Genomic DNA, 12,777 nt, shown 5'->3' on the forward strand with positions numbered 1-12,777 from the left:
GTCTCTGAGTTATTAGTCCAGTGATAATACCACTACGCCACCACCTCTCAGTATTTAGGAGGACAGATATAGTCCTTTGTTTATAAGCTCAAGATTCCCACAGTATACGATGCCCACTTGGTGCCAGGGCAAAGGACATCTCAAGCCAGTTTGAAAGGATATTGTAGAGGGAGAGGAAGAATCCAGTTATGGTGATCCATTTTGGGACCAACAACATAGGGAAGTCTAGGCATGAGGTTCTGTTTGGTGAGTGCCAGGAACTAGCAGCTAAATTAAAGAGCAGGATCTCAAGTGTTATAATCTGGATTATTACCTAAACCACATGCAGATTGGTGTAGAGATAAGAAGATTAGGGAGATGAACATGTGACTAAAAGAGTGGTGTGAGAAAGAGAGACTCCATTTCATGGGATACTGGCACAGGAAGGAACTGTAAAGTTTGGACAGGCTTCACCTGAACTGGGCAGGGACCAGGGTCCTAGCAGAAAGGATAAATAGGACAGTCACAAGGACTTTAAACTAGTAAATCGGGGCAGGGCTCAAGTGAATAGTTTGAAAACAAACAAAAGGGGAAAGATTAGATTAACAGTCAGAAATTGTGCTCTAGGCACCACAGGAGCGGGTAAGACTAAAAGATGTAAAGTAATTAAACCAGGAGAGAGAAATAAGAAATGTATCAGGAAAACATTAGAGCACAAGGACAGCTCAGAGTTTGTGGGTCAAATAAGCATTCTTTATATAAACATGGGGAGTATAAGGAACAATTTGAATTGCAAATTCAATGTGGAAGGTATGACATGGGAGCCATTATTGAGACATGGCTACAAGACGATCAGGACTGGGAACTAAATATACCAGGTTATAAAGTCCACAGGAAAGATGGAGAAAATGGTCAAGGGTAGGAGTACTTATTGAATAAAGATGAAATCACTTCAATTGTATAAGAGGATATAACGAGAGGTAAGCAGGCAGTGGAGACTTTATGGACAGAATTAAGAAATAGAAAAGAATATAAGAATGTAGTGGGGGTTGTGTATCAGCCCCCCCCCCCCCCTCCCCCCGGTAGCAGCTGTGAAGTTGTAGATTGTATAAATGCAGAGATTAGACAACAGTGTAGAAAAATCAGTGGTTTTAATGGGGCATTTTAAATTTCTCATTGGGAGAAGCAGACTAGCACATGTCAGAAAGCTAGTGAATTTCTGGATATTTTTCTGCAACAATAAACAATATATTTTAGAACCAACAAGAGGACACTGCAAAGTGTGGTGGAGGTTTGGAACTCACTTCTGAAAATGTCACTGGATGCTAGATTTTAAATCTGTGATTGATAGATTTTTGTTATCCAAGGGTAGTAACAGGTTTGAAGCAAAGGGGGGTGTAAGAATTTAGATCAGCCATGATCTCATTGAGTGACAGAACAGGCTCAAGGGGCTGAATGGCCTCCTCCGGTTCCAATTATTTTCTCAATCACTTAAGATTTACGTTGTTTTTGCTCCTGATCCTTTGCTCTTAACCAAACCCTCTTGCTGGTTAATATTGACCCTAACCACTCCCTCAGACCAGATCTCGCCACACAGGTACCTCTTTCAGTTTTCAGAGGAGAATAGTTGGTTAACTATCTGCTAATTTCTCCATGAATAGATTCCACTGACTGGAATGTCGGTGGAAGCAGATTCAATGATAACTTTCGAAAAGGAATCCGATAAATATTTGAAGGGAAAAATGAGCAGGGCTGTGGGGAAAGAGCAGTGGGGAGGATAATTGGATAGCTCTTTCAAAGAGCTGACACAGGCACAATGGGCTGAATGGCCTCCTGCTGTGCTCTATTGTTCTGTGATTACAAATCAAGGAAAACGCAGAAAAAAACACATTGCAATGCAGTTCTGCAAGCCAATCAATAGCCCACGAAATACTTAGCAACCACAAAACTAACTGACTTCAGTGTCCTGACAGGGAGAAAGCATTGAGTCCAATCTAATGGCTGTCTCGAGGGCTAAGGGTAAAATAGCAGACCTGCATTATTCATGCACAGAATTAGCATCATAATTTCCAGCTGCGGATTTGACTGTAAGATGTAGAAGGATTTCATATTGAAAGTATTAGCAATTGCAAAAGGCATCTGATAAAAGAAGAAAGGTCAGCTGGAGATAAATGTGAATTCAGGCTCATTTTTCATGTGTGTGTAATGCAGGTTTGATCAGTTGATTTTTTCCATTAAGCTGATCTTGTAAACATTATTCCGACATTGCATCTGCATGAGTATTTTCTTCCATTGGTCCTTGCTGCTCGCCAAGGTGGGGGCTGATTGAGAAACCAAGGGCATATCCTGGGTGTGAAATCTCCAATCGTGAGCCAATCACCTGAGGCATCACCTCACAGCAACATAAAACCACAAACAAGGTTAAAAGCAGCGAGGGAAAGCTACAGGCGCCATCCCACATCTGTGGCGAGTCATCTGTTCACACCTGGGCACGATGGAAAAGCCTGAGTGTCCCTGGGATAGGGAATGTCGGGGACAGAGTGAGGAATCAGCCAGGGCCTGCCAGACCTGGGCACCATCCGCGTGTTGGACATTGGATGAGGACAGGATTGGGCTCAGCTGTGATGCACTCCATGGTCAAACAGTCTGCTGACTCTCACTGGCTCAACCCCAATCAATGAAGGTCCTGGAAGGCACCAGTGGTTATTGAAATAGATCCCAGCTTGGGATCAGCATTGTTTCCGGACAGGAGGAGAGAGATTTTTAAGAAAAGATTAAAAAGTTTAACAAGAGAGACATGGAGCTGCGTTTGTCAGGAAAGGGTGTTAATCCTGGATGGATAGTGTTGTATGTTTGTTTGGTATGCTGCCACCTTAGTTAGTCTAGCTTAGAGATATTCTTTAGGCTGGAGTAATTAACATTAACCTTTATTACATTATAACTATGTACAGGTTTACACCAGTCTGTGTGACTCCTCTAAGCCATGCTGCATCTATCTTCAAGTCTCTCTCACATGTGATCTCTTACATCATCATGGTTGGAGGTATTCTTTACACTTTCTCAACATTAATCCTTTCAGACCCGAATACTACAGATAAGTCTTACTGATGCAGCAGCTGGAAAATAGGAAATTAAGAAAGAGTGAAAGAGAGAGAGAACGAGAGGAAGTAAGGGAAAGGGAAAGAGCACAAAACATGCCTGCCTTACCAGCGACACGCACATCTTGAGAAAGATTGTTTGAAAAAGTATGAGTAATAAATTTTGGCTTTTCAAAATTAAACTTGCAACTCGCATTTTTATATCATCTTTCACATGTTCAGGATCCGAAAGCGCTTTACAGCCAATGAAGTACATTTTGAAGTTTGGTCACTGTTGTAATGTGGCAAACACAGCAACCCATTTGCGCACAGCAAGATCCCACATATAGTCATGTGATAATGACCAGTTAATCTGTTTGGGTGATGTTGATTATGGGATAAATATTGGCCAGGACACCAGGGATAAATCTCCGGCTGTTCTTTAAAGTAGCGTCATGGAAACTTTTACGTCCACGTGAGAGGGCAGACGGGGCCTCAGTTTAACAACTCGTCTGAAAAATGGCACCTCCAACAGTGCAGCGCTCAGTAGGAATGTCAGCCTAGATTTTTGTACCCAAGTCTCTGGCTGGGAGCTTGAACCTACAATGTTCTGACTCAGAGGTGAGAGTGATACATAAAGTTGTTGCTGTCCTGCCCAGCTTGCAATCTCCTACCCTCCGTAAACATAAAGTTCATCCAAAACTCTGCTCTCCGTACCCTAATTCTCACCATCACACCTGCGCTCATTGACCTACATTGGTTCCCAGTCTGGCAACCCCTCAATTTTAAAATTCACATCCTTGTTTTCAAATCCCACCATGGTTTCGCTCTTCTGATCTCTGTACCCTCCTCCAGCCTCGCAAACCTCCGAGATCTCTGCACTCTTCTAATTCCGGTCTCTTGCACATCCCCAATTTTCTTATCTCCACCATTGGCGACCGAGCCTTCAGCTGCCTGGACCGTTAACTCTGGAATTCCCTCTCCATCTCTCTACCTCCTTTACTATGCTCCTTAAAACCTTTTGGTCACCTTATGTGCCTTTGAAATAATGGCCATGGGTTACGTCTACCTGAGAGGGCAGACGGAGCCTCAGTTTAATGTCTCAGCCAAAGGATGGCACCTCCGACAGTGCAGCACTACCGATCACCGGGAGTGTCAGTCTAGTCAAGTCCTGGTGCAGGTATTAGAGCCACAGCTGTCTGACTAATGAAGCCAAATGAATGTTTAAATTCTTTGCTTTTTCCACTTTGGGGTGTGGTTTGAAGCAGTGTCTTTGGTCAGGTGCTTGCAAACAAACAAAAGCTTTGCCCCAACTCGAGTCAGCACTGTCAGGGAAGAAAGGGCAGAAAAGGGGAATGAGAAAACTGTCCTGTGTAAGCAAATCCCATCAACATAACTTAATGAAGACTTTAACCTTTTCAGGTCAAATTCCATTCAATAATAAGCAACTGCAGCCAGGTGAAGAGCCCAGGCAGCTTTCCAATTACTATGCAGCAATAATAGCCACTTTTCAAATAGACTAGGGGGATTGTGCGGCCTACGCAATAATTGGCTTTTTGTTAATGGGCAGGAGTAGCAAACGCCAAATAAGGGATTAGTATTGTTCTCAATCTAAATCCCTTTACAGCTTCACCATATTTCCTAATATTGAGAGCTTTAAAGGCATCAGATATATTCAAGCGTAAAGCTCATCAGCTTTGTCAAACACAGAACACAGAAAGTGGAATAAAAATATTGGGCAGTGTTATGTTTATGCCAGGTTGTTGGATATATTGTGTATATCTGATTTATCTCAGAGCAATGCAGATATCACACTTGTATTAAAACACCAACAAATTTATTTATAGCACTTTAAAATAGCTCAGCTGTACAAGATCTCTCAGTACAACATCTTCTTCAGAACAGTCTCTGCTCAGTAAAACATTTTAGCTCTGGCTCTTTTTAGTTTGTTACGACCAAGGCAGGAGGAGTGCTTTGTTAATTCAGTCCCACTTCTCCACAGGTCACAGCATGTCAATAAATTTTCCCACCTACCGAAAAACAGCCAATCACTTATTCTATTTGTCCCCCAGAATAAAGCACACCAACCAGGTTTCTTTAATCAACAACAAAATTAACTATTCATTATAAAACTAAGTCTTAACCAATAATGAGATCAATCTATAAATGGAAAGTTCCTTATTTCCCTAGCCCTCATGCACATACACATACATTCAAGAAAATTGATTAAGTGGAGAACAAAAGGATTTTTGTTTACAGCTGTTTCATAGGACTAAAAGGAATATTAAACTAATGTAGTTTTTCACGTTCTGGTAGGAAGTTCTTTGGATTGGTGAGATGTTCCAGAGTCGAATAGTCGGAAGCCACTCTTACCTTCCGGAAGCGGAGTGGAGAGGAGAGAAGCGGAGCGGAACTGTGGGAAGAACACCGAGAGCGGGACCTATAAATCCAACCCGAGGATCGAGGCCCAGTCTCTTACCTTCCGGGATTGAAGTGGAGAGGAGATCTTCCAGGGCGCCGGAGTTTTGAAAAAAAAAAGCCAACAGTGACGTCAGAGGAGAGGTGCAAGGTGATTGGTTGGGTGAGTAGCAGCTGTTAATGCATTTAAATATCTTTAAAAATTAAAGGGGAAAAGTTTTTTTTATTGAAAAAACCCTCTGGTGATATGGTGGGTACTACTAAAGTGTTTTTTTTTTAAGGACTTTAGATTGGAGTGGGTAGAACAAGGCCCCTGGTGTAATTAGTATTTTTTAATTAAGGGAATAACTAATTAATCTAAGGGTAAGTCATGGCAGGAGAGTTCAGCCCTGTGATATGCTCCTCCTGTGCTATGTGAGAAATCAGGGACGCTTCCAGTGTTATTACAGTGCATTACAGAGCTGGAGCTGCGGGTAGATTGACTGTGGAGCGATGCTGAGGATGTGCCAGTGACACGCACATCTTGAGAAAGATTGTTTGAAAAAGTATGAGTAATGAGCAATGCTGAGGACGTCGAGGATAGCACATTTAGTGACCTGTACAAGAAGAACAGGTTGCATCTGAACTGGAAGAGGACCAATATCCTTGCAGGGAGGTTTGCTAGTACTACTCGGCAGGGTTTAAACTAGTCTTGCAGAGGGGTGGGACCCAAAGTAGTAGTCTCTCTGATGAGATAGTTGAGGCAAATGCAGAGGTTAAAGCAAGCAAGTCCAGAACGCAGGCCGGGCAGGGGCAGGACAGGGAGCGTGGAAGGTCTGGTAGGCTAAACTGCATTTACTTTAATGCAAGAAGCCTTACAGGTAAGGCAGATGAACTCAGAGCATGGATCGGTACATGGGATTGTGATATTATAGCGATTACGGAAACGTAGTTGAGGGATGGGCAGGACTGGCAGCTCAATGTTCCGGGGTACCGATACTTCCGGCGTGACAGAGGTGGAGGTAAGAGAGGAGGGGGAGTTGCACTATTGATTAGGGAGGACGTCACGGCAGTACTTAGAGAGGATATCCCGGGGGGAATGTCCAGCAAGGCCGTATGGGTAGAACTTAGAAATAAGAAATGGGTGATCACTTTGATGGGATGAGACTACAGCACCCCCCCAATAGTCAGAGGGAAGTGGAGGAGCATATATGTAGGGAAATTACAGATAGGTGTAGGAATTATAGGGTTGTAATAGTAGGTGATTTTAACTTCCCTAATATTGACTGGGACTGCCTTAGTGCCAAGGGATCAGATGGGGAAGAATTTGTTAAGTGTGCCCAGGATAGTTGTCTGAAGCAGTATGTGGATGGCCCTAGAGAAGGGGCTACACTCGACCTCCTCTTAGGAAATGAGGATGGGCAGGTGATTGATGTGTCAGTGGGGGAGCACTTTGGGACCAGTGACCGTAACTCTATTAGCTTCAAAATAGTTATGGAAAAGGATAGGACTGGTCCTCAGGTTGAAGTCCTAAATTGAGGGAAGGCTAATTTCGATGGCATCAGACAGGAACTCTCAAACGTTGAATGGGAGAGGCTGTTTACAGGTAAAGGGACGTCTGGCAAGTGGGAGGCTTTGAAAAGTGAGATAGGAAGAGTTCAGGGCTGGAATGTTCCTGTTAGATGGAAGGGCAAGGCTGGCAAGTTTCGGGAACCTTGGTTGACAAGAAATATTGAGGGTCTGGTCAGGACAAAGAAGGAGACATATGTCAGGTATAGGCAACTGGGATCAAGCGAGTCCCTCGAGGAGTATAGGGGATGAAGGAGTATATTTAAGAAGGAAATTAGGAGGGCGAAAAGGGGCCATGAGATTTCCCTGGCAGATTAGATAAAGGAGAATCCTAAAAGATTCTATAAGTATATTAAGAATAAAAGGGTAGCTAGGGAGAGAGTAGGTCCCCTTAAGGATCAGTATGGTAATCTATGTGTGGAGCCACGGGAAATGGGCGAGGTTTTAAATTAATACTTCTTGTCTGTATTTACCGTGGAAAAGAGGTCATGGAAGCAAGTGAGTTCAAGGAAGGGAACAATGATATCCTGGAGCATATCAACATTACAAAGGAGGTGGTGTTGGAGGTTTTGAAGCGCATTAAGGTGGATAAATCCCCAGGGCCTGACCAGGTGTATCCTAGGATGCTATGGGAAGCAAGGGAGGGGATTGCTGGGGCCCTGGCAGAGACTTTTCTATCGTTAGCCACGGGTGAGGTACCGGAAGACTGGAGGATAGCTAATGTTGTGCCTTTATTTAAGAAGGGCAGCAGGGATAAGCCAGGGAACTACAGGCCAGTGAGCCTTACATCAGTGGTGGGAAAGTTATTGGAAGGGATTCTGAGAGACAGGATTTATATGCATTTGGAAAGGCATGGTCTGATTAGGAATAATCAGCATGGCTTTGTGCATGGGAAATCATGTCTCACGAATTTGATTGAGTTTTTCGAGGAGGTGACCAAGAGGATTGACGAGGGCAGGGCGATGGACGTTGTCTAAATGGACTTTAGCAAGGTCTTTGACAAGGTCCCACATGGTAGGCTGGTCCAGAAGGTTCGAACACATGGGATCCAGGGTGAGCTAGCCAATTGGATACAAAATTGGCTTGGTGATAGGAGGCAGAGGGTGGTAGTGGAGGGTTGTTTTTCTGATTGGAGGCTGGCGACCAATGGTGTGCCACAGGGCCCTCTGTTGCTTGTCATATATATTAATGACTTGGATGTGAATGTAAGGGGCATGATTAGTAAGTTTGCAGATGACACCAAAATTGGTGGTATAGTGGACAGTGAAGAAGGTTGTCTAAGGTTACAACAGGATATAGTTCAACTGGGAAAGTGGGCACTAGAGTTGGGACGTCATGTTACAGTTGTACATAACGTTGGTTAGGCCGCATTTGGAGTCCTGTGTGCAGTTCTGGTAGCCGCACTACAGGAAATATGTGATTAAGCCAGAGAGGGTGCAGAAAAGATTCACAAGGATGTTGCCTGGTTTGGAGGGCTTGAGTTATCAAGAGAGATTGGATAGGCTGGGTCTGTTTTCCCTGGAGCGAAGGAGGCTGAGAGGGGACATGATAGAGGTATATAAAATTATGAGAGGCATAGATAGGGTAGATAGCCAGAGTCTGTTTCCCATGGTAGGGGTGACTAAAACTAGAGGGCATAGATTTAAGGTGAGAGGGAGGAGGTTTAAAGGGGATCAAAGGGGTAAATTTTTCACACAAAGAATAGTGGGTATCTGGAATAAGCTGCCTGAGGAGGTGGTGGAGGCAGGAACAGTTGCAACATTTAAGAGGCATCTGGACAGGTACTTGAATGAGCAAGGCATAGAGGGATATGGAATTAATGCAAGCAGGTGGGATTAGTATAGATAGGCATTATGGTTGGCATGGACACAGTGGGCCGAAGGGCCTGTTTCTATGCTGTACGACTCTATGACACCTTTCCAGGCGAGGTTGATGAACAGTCTGTGTTGGGTAGGTGTTCAAGGCAATTCAACTGCAGCATCAGGGGTGCAGCAACAGGTCTGCTTAGGTCTTACAGCAGCAGTACAGCAGTCGAAGATTTCTTCAGATTTCAGGTTTTCTTAAAACACCAGAGGCAGCAGGAACCACACGATGCAGGAATCCTTCAAACACAGGAGGAGGCAATAGGAATCTGCCACCTTTGAAATACAGAGTTTCTTCTCAAGAGATGCAGGATTCCTTTACAGAGAGGTAACACTTTCTCTGTGTCGTCCTCTCCAAGCAGGTCAAAAACAAATTTCAAATGCCTGCTCTTTGTTCAACTCACTGTTTTTTTGAAGGATCCAAAGTGAAGGCAAAACCTTCCTAAACAGATCACATCTCCAGACTTAAAGTCTCCCTTGTCATTCAAAGTGCAGCTCTGACGAGGTCAAACCTCTTGCTGGTTTCCTTGAAATTGCTAGCTTTCCTGTCCTTGTGTCCAAGTTCAGCTATTTGCAGGTGTCTCAATAGCCACTAAAAATCCTTTTTCAGTTTTTTAAAACACACAGAATTCTAAGTTTTTAATACAAAAACAAAGCCAAGTCACAAGTCACTAAATAAAATAAAATAAAAGTTTCAGTTTCAAACCCTTGAGCCCCACCAATAAGCTTAAGGAATCAAGCACAGTAAACATAGATCAGTGGACAGACTAATATAATCAAACCCAGATCAATCAGCTGCATAAATACAGGTGACACGCTGAATTCACTGATACTCTCCTTGTGAACATCTTTATCCAGTTTACAGAACTTTCAAACATCTTTTTCAACTTTCTTTCCACCCATGTAGCTGTTGACCCCCTAAACCACAGGCTCCAGGTCATTGAGTGGCCATTCTTTATGAGTGAATCTTAGCCTTGAGAGTCGGCACACTATCCAACTGTGGGGGGCATCACAGCCAAGCCAGAGACTGTCCTCATCTAATGTCAGCAATTCCTTTTGGGATCACTTGGCAGTGACCAGGAACAGAAGCCCTGCTGGTAACTGTAGGATCCTTGATGCTGTAGGGTCCTCTGCTGAAAGACCCTCGATACTGTAGGGTCCTCTGCTGAAAGACCCTCGACACTGTAGGGTCCTCGATGCTGTAGGGTCCTCGACACTGTAGGGTCCTCGATGCTGTAGGGTCCTCTGCTGAAAGACCCTCGATACTGTAGGGTCCTCTGATGAAAGATCCTCGGCACTGTAGGGACCTCGACTGTACGGTCTTTGACGCTGTAGGGTCCTCGATGCTGTAGGAACATCGATACTGCAGGGTCTCGGTGCTGTTATTTAGAATTATCCATATTGAATTTCATCTGCCCCTCTTACATCTATTTGTAAATTTTACCAAACTAATTTTATTCTTGTAAAACATTGAGCATCTGGTGATTTAAAGCTCCTGACATCCAGACTTGAAAGTCAGGAGGTTAGCGTCAATTTGCTTTTTACTCTAAAGCCCTCATTTCTGCCCTAATCCTACAAGAGAGATCTAGCTCCCAGTAATCTGATCGGAACTTCCCAATATTCAGGGAGAATTAACGTACTAATCCAAGGTCTTACAAAAAGCTGAAATAGACTGAAGTTTCCATTTCTGATAAACCCACTCTGAGGCTTTTCTCCGAATGCTGCTTGTTCACAACTGAATGGAGATAAGTGGCTCTTTATTGTATCAGCTTCATTTATACACACAAGTCTTCATTAGCCATGTCTCCTCGTTCTCCGGCACTGAATTCTAAATACAACGGGGAGAGACTTGGAAAAGCAGCGAGACCTATCCTACCATTTCTAATTGATAGTTAGTGCCAAATTCTGGGGTTTTCACAAGTAGTCCAGCGGCTGAGTGCCCTTAAAGTGGAACTGAAGGGTGCTTCCCTTCCCCAACCACCTTTCACTTGTGTCCAACCAATATCATATCATAGGAACATAGAAACATAGGAAGATAGGAACAAGAGTAGGCCATTCAGCCCCTCGAGCCTGTCCCGCCATTCAATGAGATCATGGTTGATCCATGGCCTAACTCCATAGACCTGCCTTTAGCCCATATCCCTTAATATCTTTGCTTAACAAAAATCTATCGATCTCAGATTTAAAATTAATAACTGTTCTAGCTTCAACTGCTGTTTGTGGGAGAGAGTTCCAAACCTCTACCACCCTTTGTGTGAAGAAGTGCTTCCTAACATCTCTCCTGAACGGTCTGGTCCTAATCTTTAGACCATGCCCCCTAGTTTTAGAATCTCCAACCAGTAGAAATAGTTTATCTTTATCTAGCCTGTCTTTTCCTGTTAATATCTTGAAGACTTCGATCAGATCACCCCTTAACCTTCTAAATTCTAGCGAAAACAGGCCTAATTTGTGTCATCTCTCCTCGTAACTTAACCCCAGTAGTCCAGGTATCATTCTTGTAAACCTACGTTGCACTCCCTCCAAGGCCAATATATCCTTCCTAAGGTGTGGTGCCCAGAACTGCTCACAGTACTCCAAGTGGGGTCTAACCAGGCTTTTGTACAGCTGCAGCATAACCTCTGTGTCTTTATACTCCAATCCTCTCGATATAAAGGCTAGCATTCCATTAGCCTTTTTGATTATTTTCTGCACTTGCTCCTGGCATTTTAAAGATCTATGCACCTGAACCCCTATATCATCCTGCAATGACCCCGCTGTGTCATTTGGCGGGATCAGAGCGGGGGTGGGGGGGTTGGCGGGGTTCAACTACGTGGGGGTGGGTGTGGGTGTGGGTTGTTGAAACCAGGGTCTAAGTGTTCAGGGCTCTTTAAGGCCCATTGCGCTCCAGAGGCAGTTGTTAGATTTTCCTGGTAGCTTCGTGCATTGTCCAACAATCAAATTTATACCTATAAACAGAGAGTAACTGTTCACACACCTCAAATATCTGTAATTAACAAACCCAAAACTGTAACAATCCCCGTACAGAAATCTTTGGAAACCACTGACTTACAATGGTTTATCCTACTCGCTTTCTCTCTCATAATTTCTGTTTAGTTTGATTTACTTTGTGATTGCTGGTGATTGTATCAGGGCTCAGGTTACAGAGTTTGTCAAGAAAGCCACACAATAGGCCAAGACTTCTAACTAAGGGTGAAAAAATGAAGGAGAGCTGATTGAGAGCGGTTGGGTTTTGAAGGTTGTAAGGAGTTCCACAGTTTTGAGGTCCCATGAAAGAATGAATTAGTGCAGGAGACACAAGAGCACAAGAAATAGGAGCAGGAGTAGACCATTCGGCCCATCGAGACTGCTCCACCATTCAATACAATCATAGCTGATCTTGGGCTTCAATTCCACTTTCCAGCCCACTCCCCATATCCCTTTATTCCCAACGAGACCAAAAATCTATCTATCCCAGCCTTAAATGTATTCAGTGATGGAAAATCCACAACCCTCTGGGGGTAGAGAATTCCAAAAATTCACAACCCTTTGAGTGAAGTACTTTCTCCTCATCTCAGTCCTGAATGATTGGCCCCTTATCCTGAGACTGTCCCCGTGTTCTAGATTCCCTGATCAGTGGGAACAATCTCTCAGCTTCTACCCTATCAAACCCTTTCACAATCTCGTATGTCTCAATTAGATCACCTCTCATTCTTCTAAACTCCAGAGAATATAGGCCCAATTTACTCAGCCTCTCATCTTAGGACAACCCCCTCACCACAGGGACCAATTTTGTAAATCTTCACTGCACTACCTCCAGTGCAAGTATATCCTTTCGTAAATGTGGAGACCAAAACTGCACACATTATTCCAGGTGCGGTCTCACCAAATCCATGTACAATTTTAGTAAGACTTCT

This window comes from Heterodontus francisci, chromosome 40 (genome assembly GCF_036365525.1).
Source record: "Heterodontus francisci isolate sHetFra1 chromosome 40, sHetFra1.hap1, whole genome shotgun sequence".
Classification (NCBI taxonomy): domain Eukaryota; kingdom Metazoa; phylum Chordata; class Chondrichthyes; order Heterodontiformes; family Heterodontidae; genus Heterodontus; species Heterodontus francisci.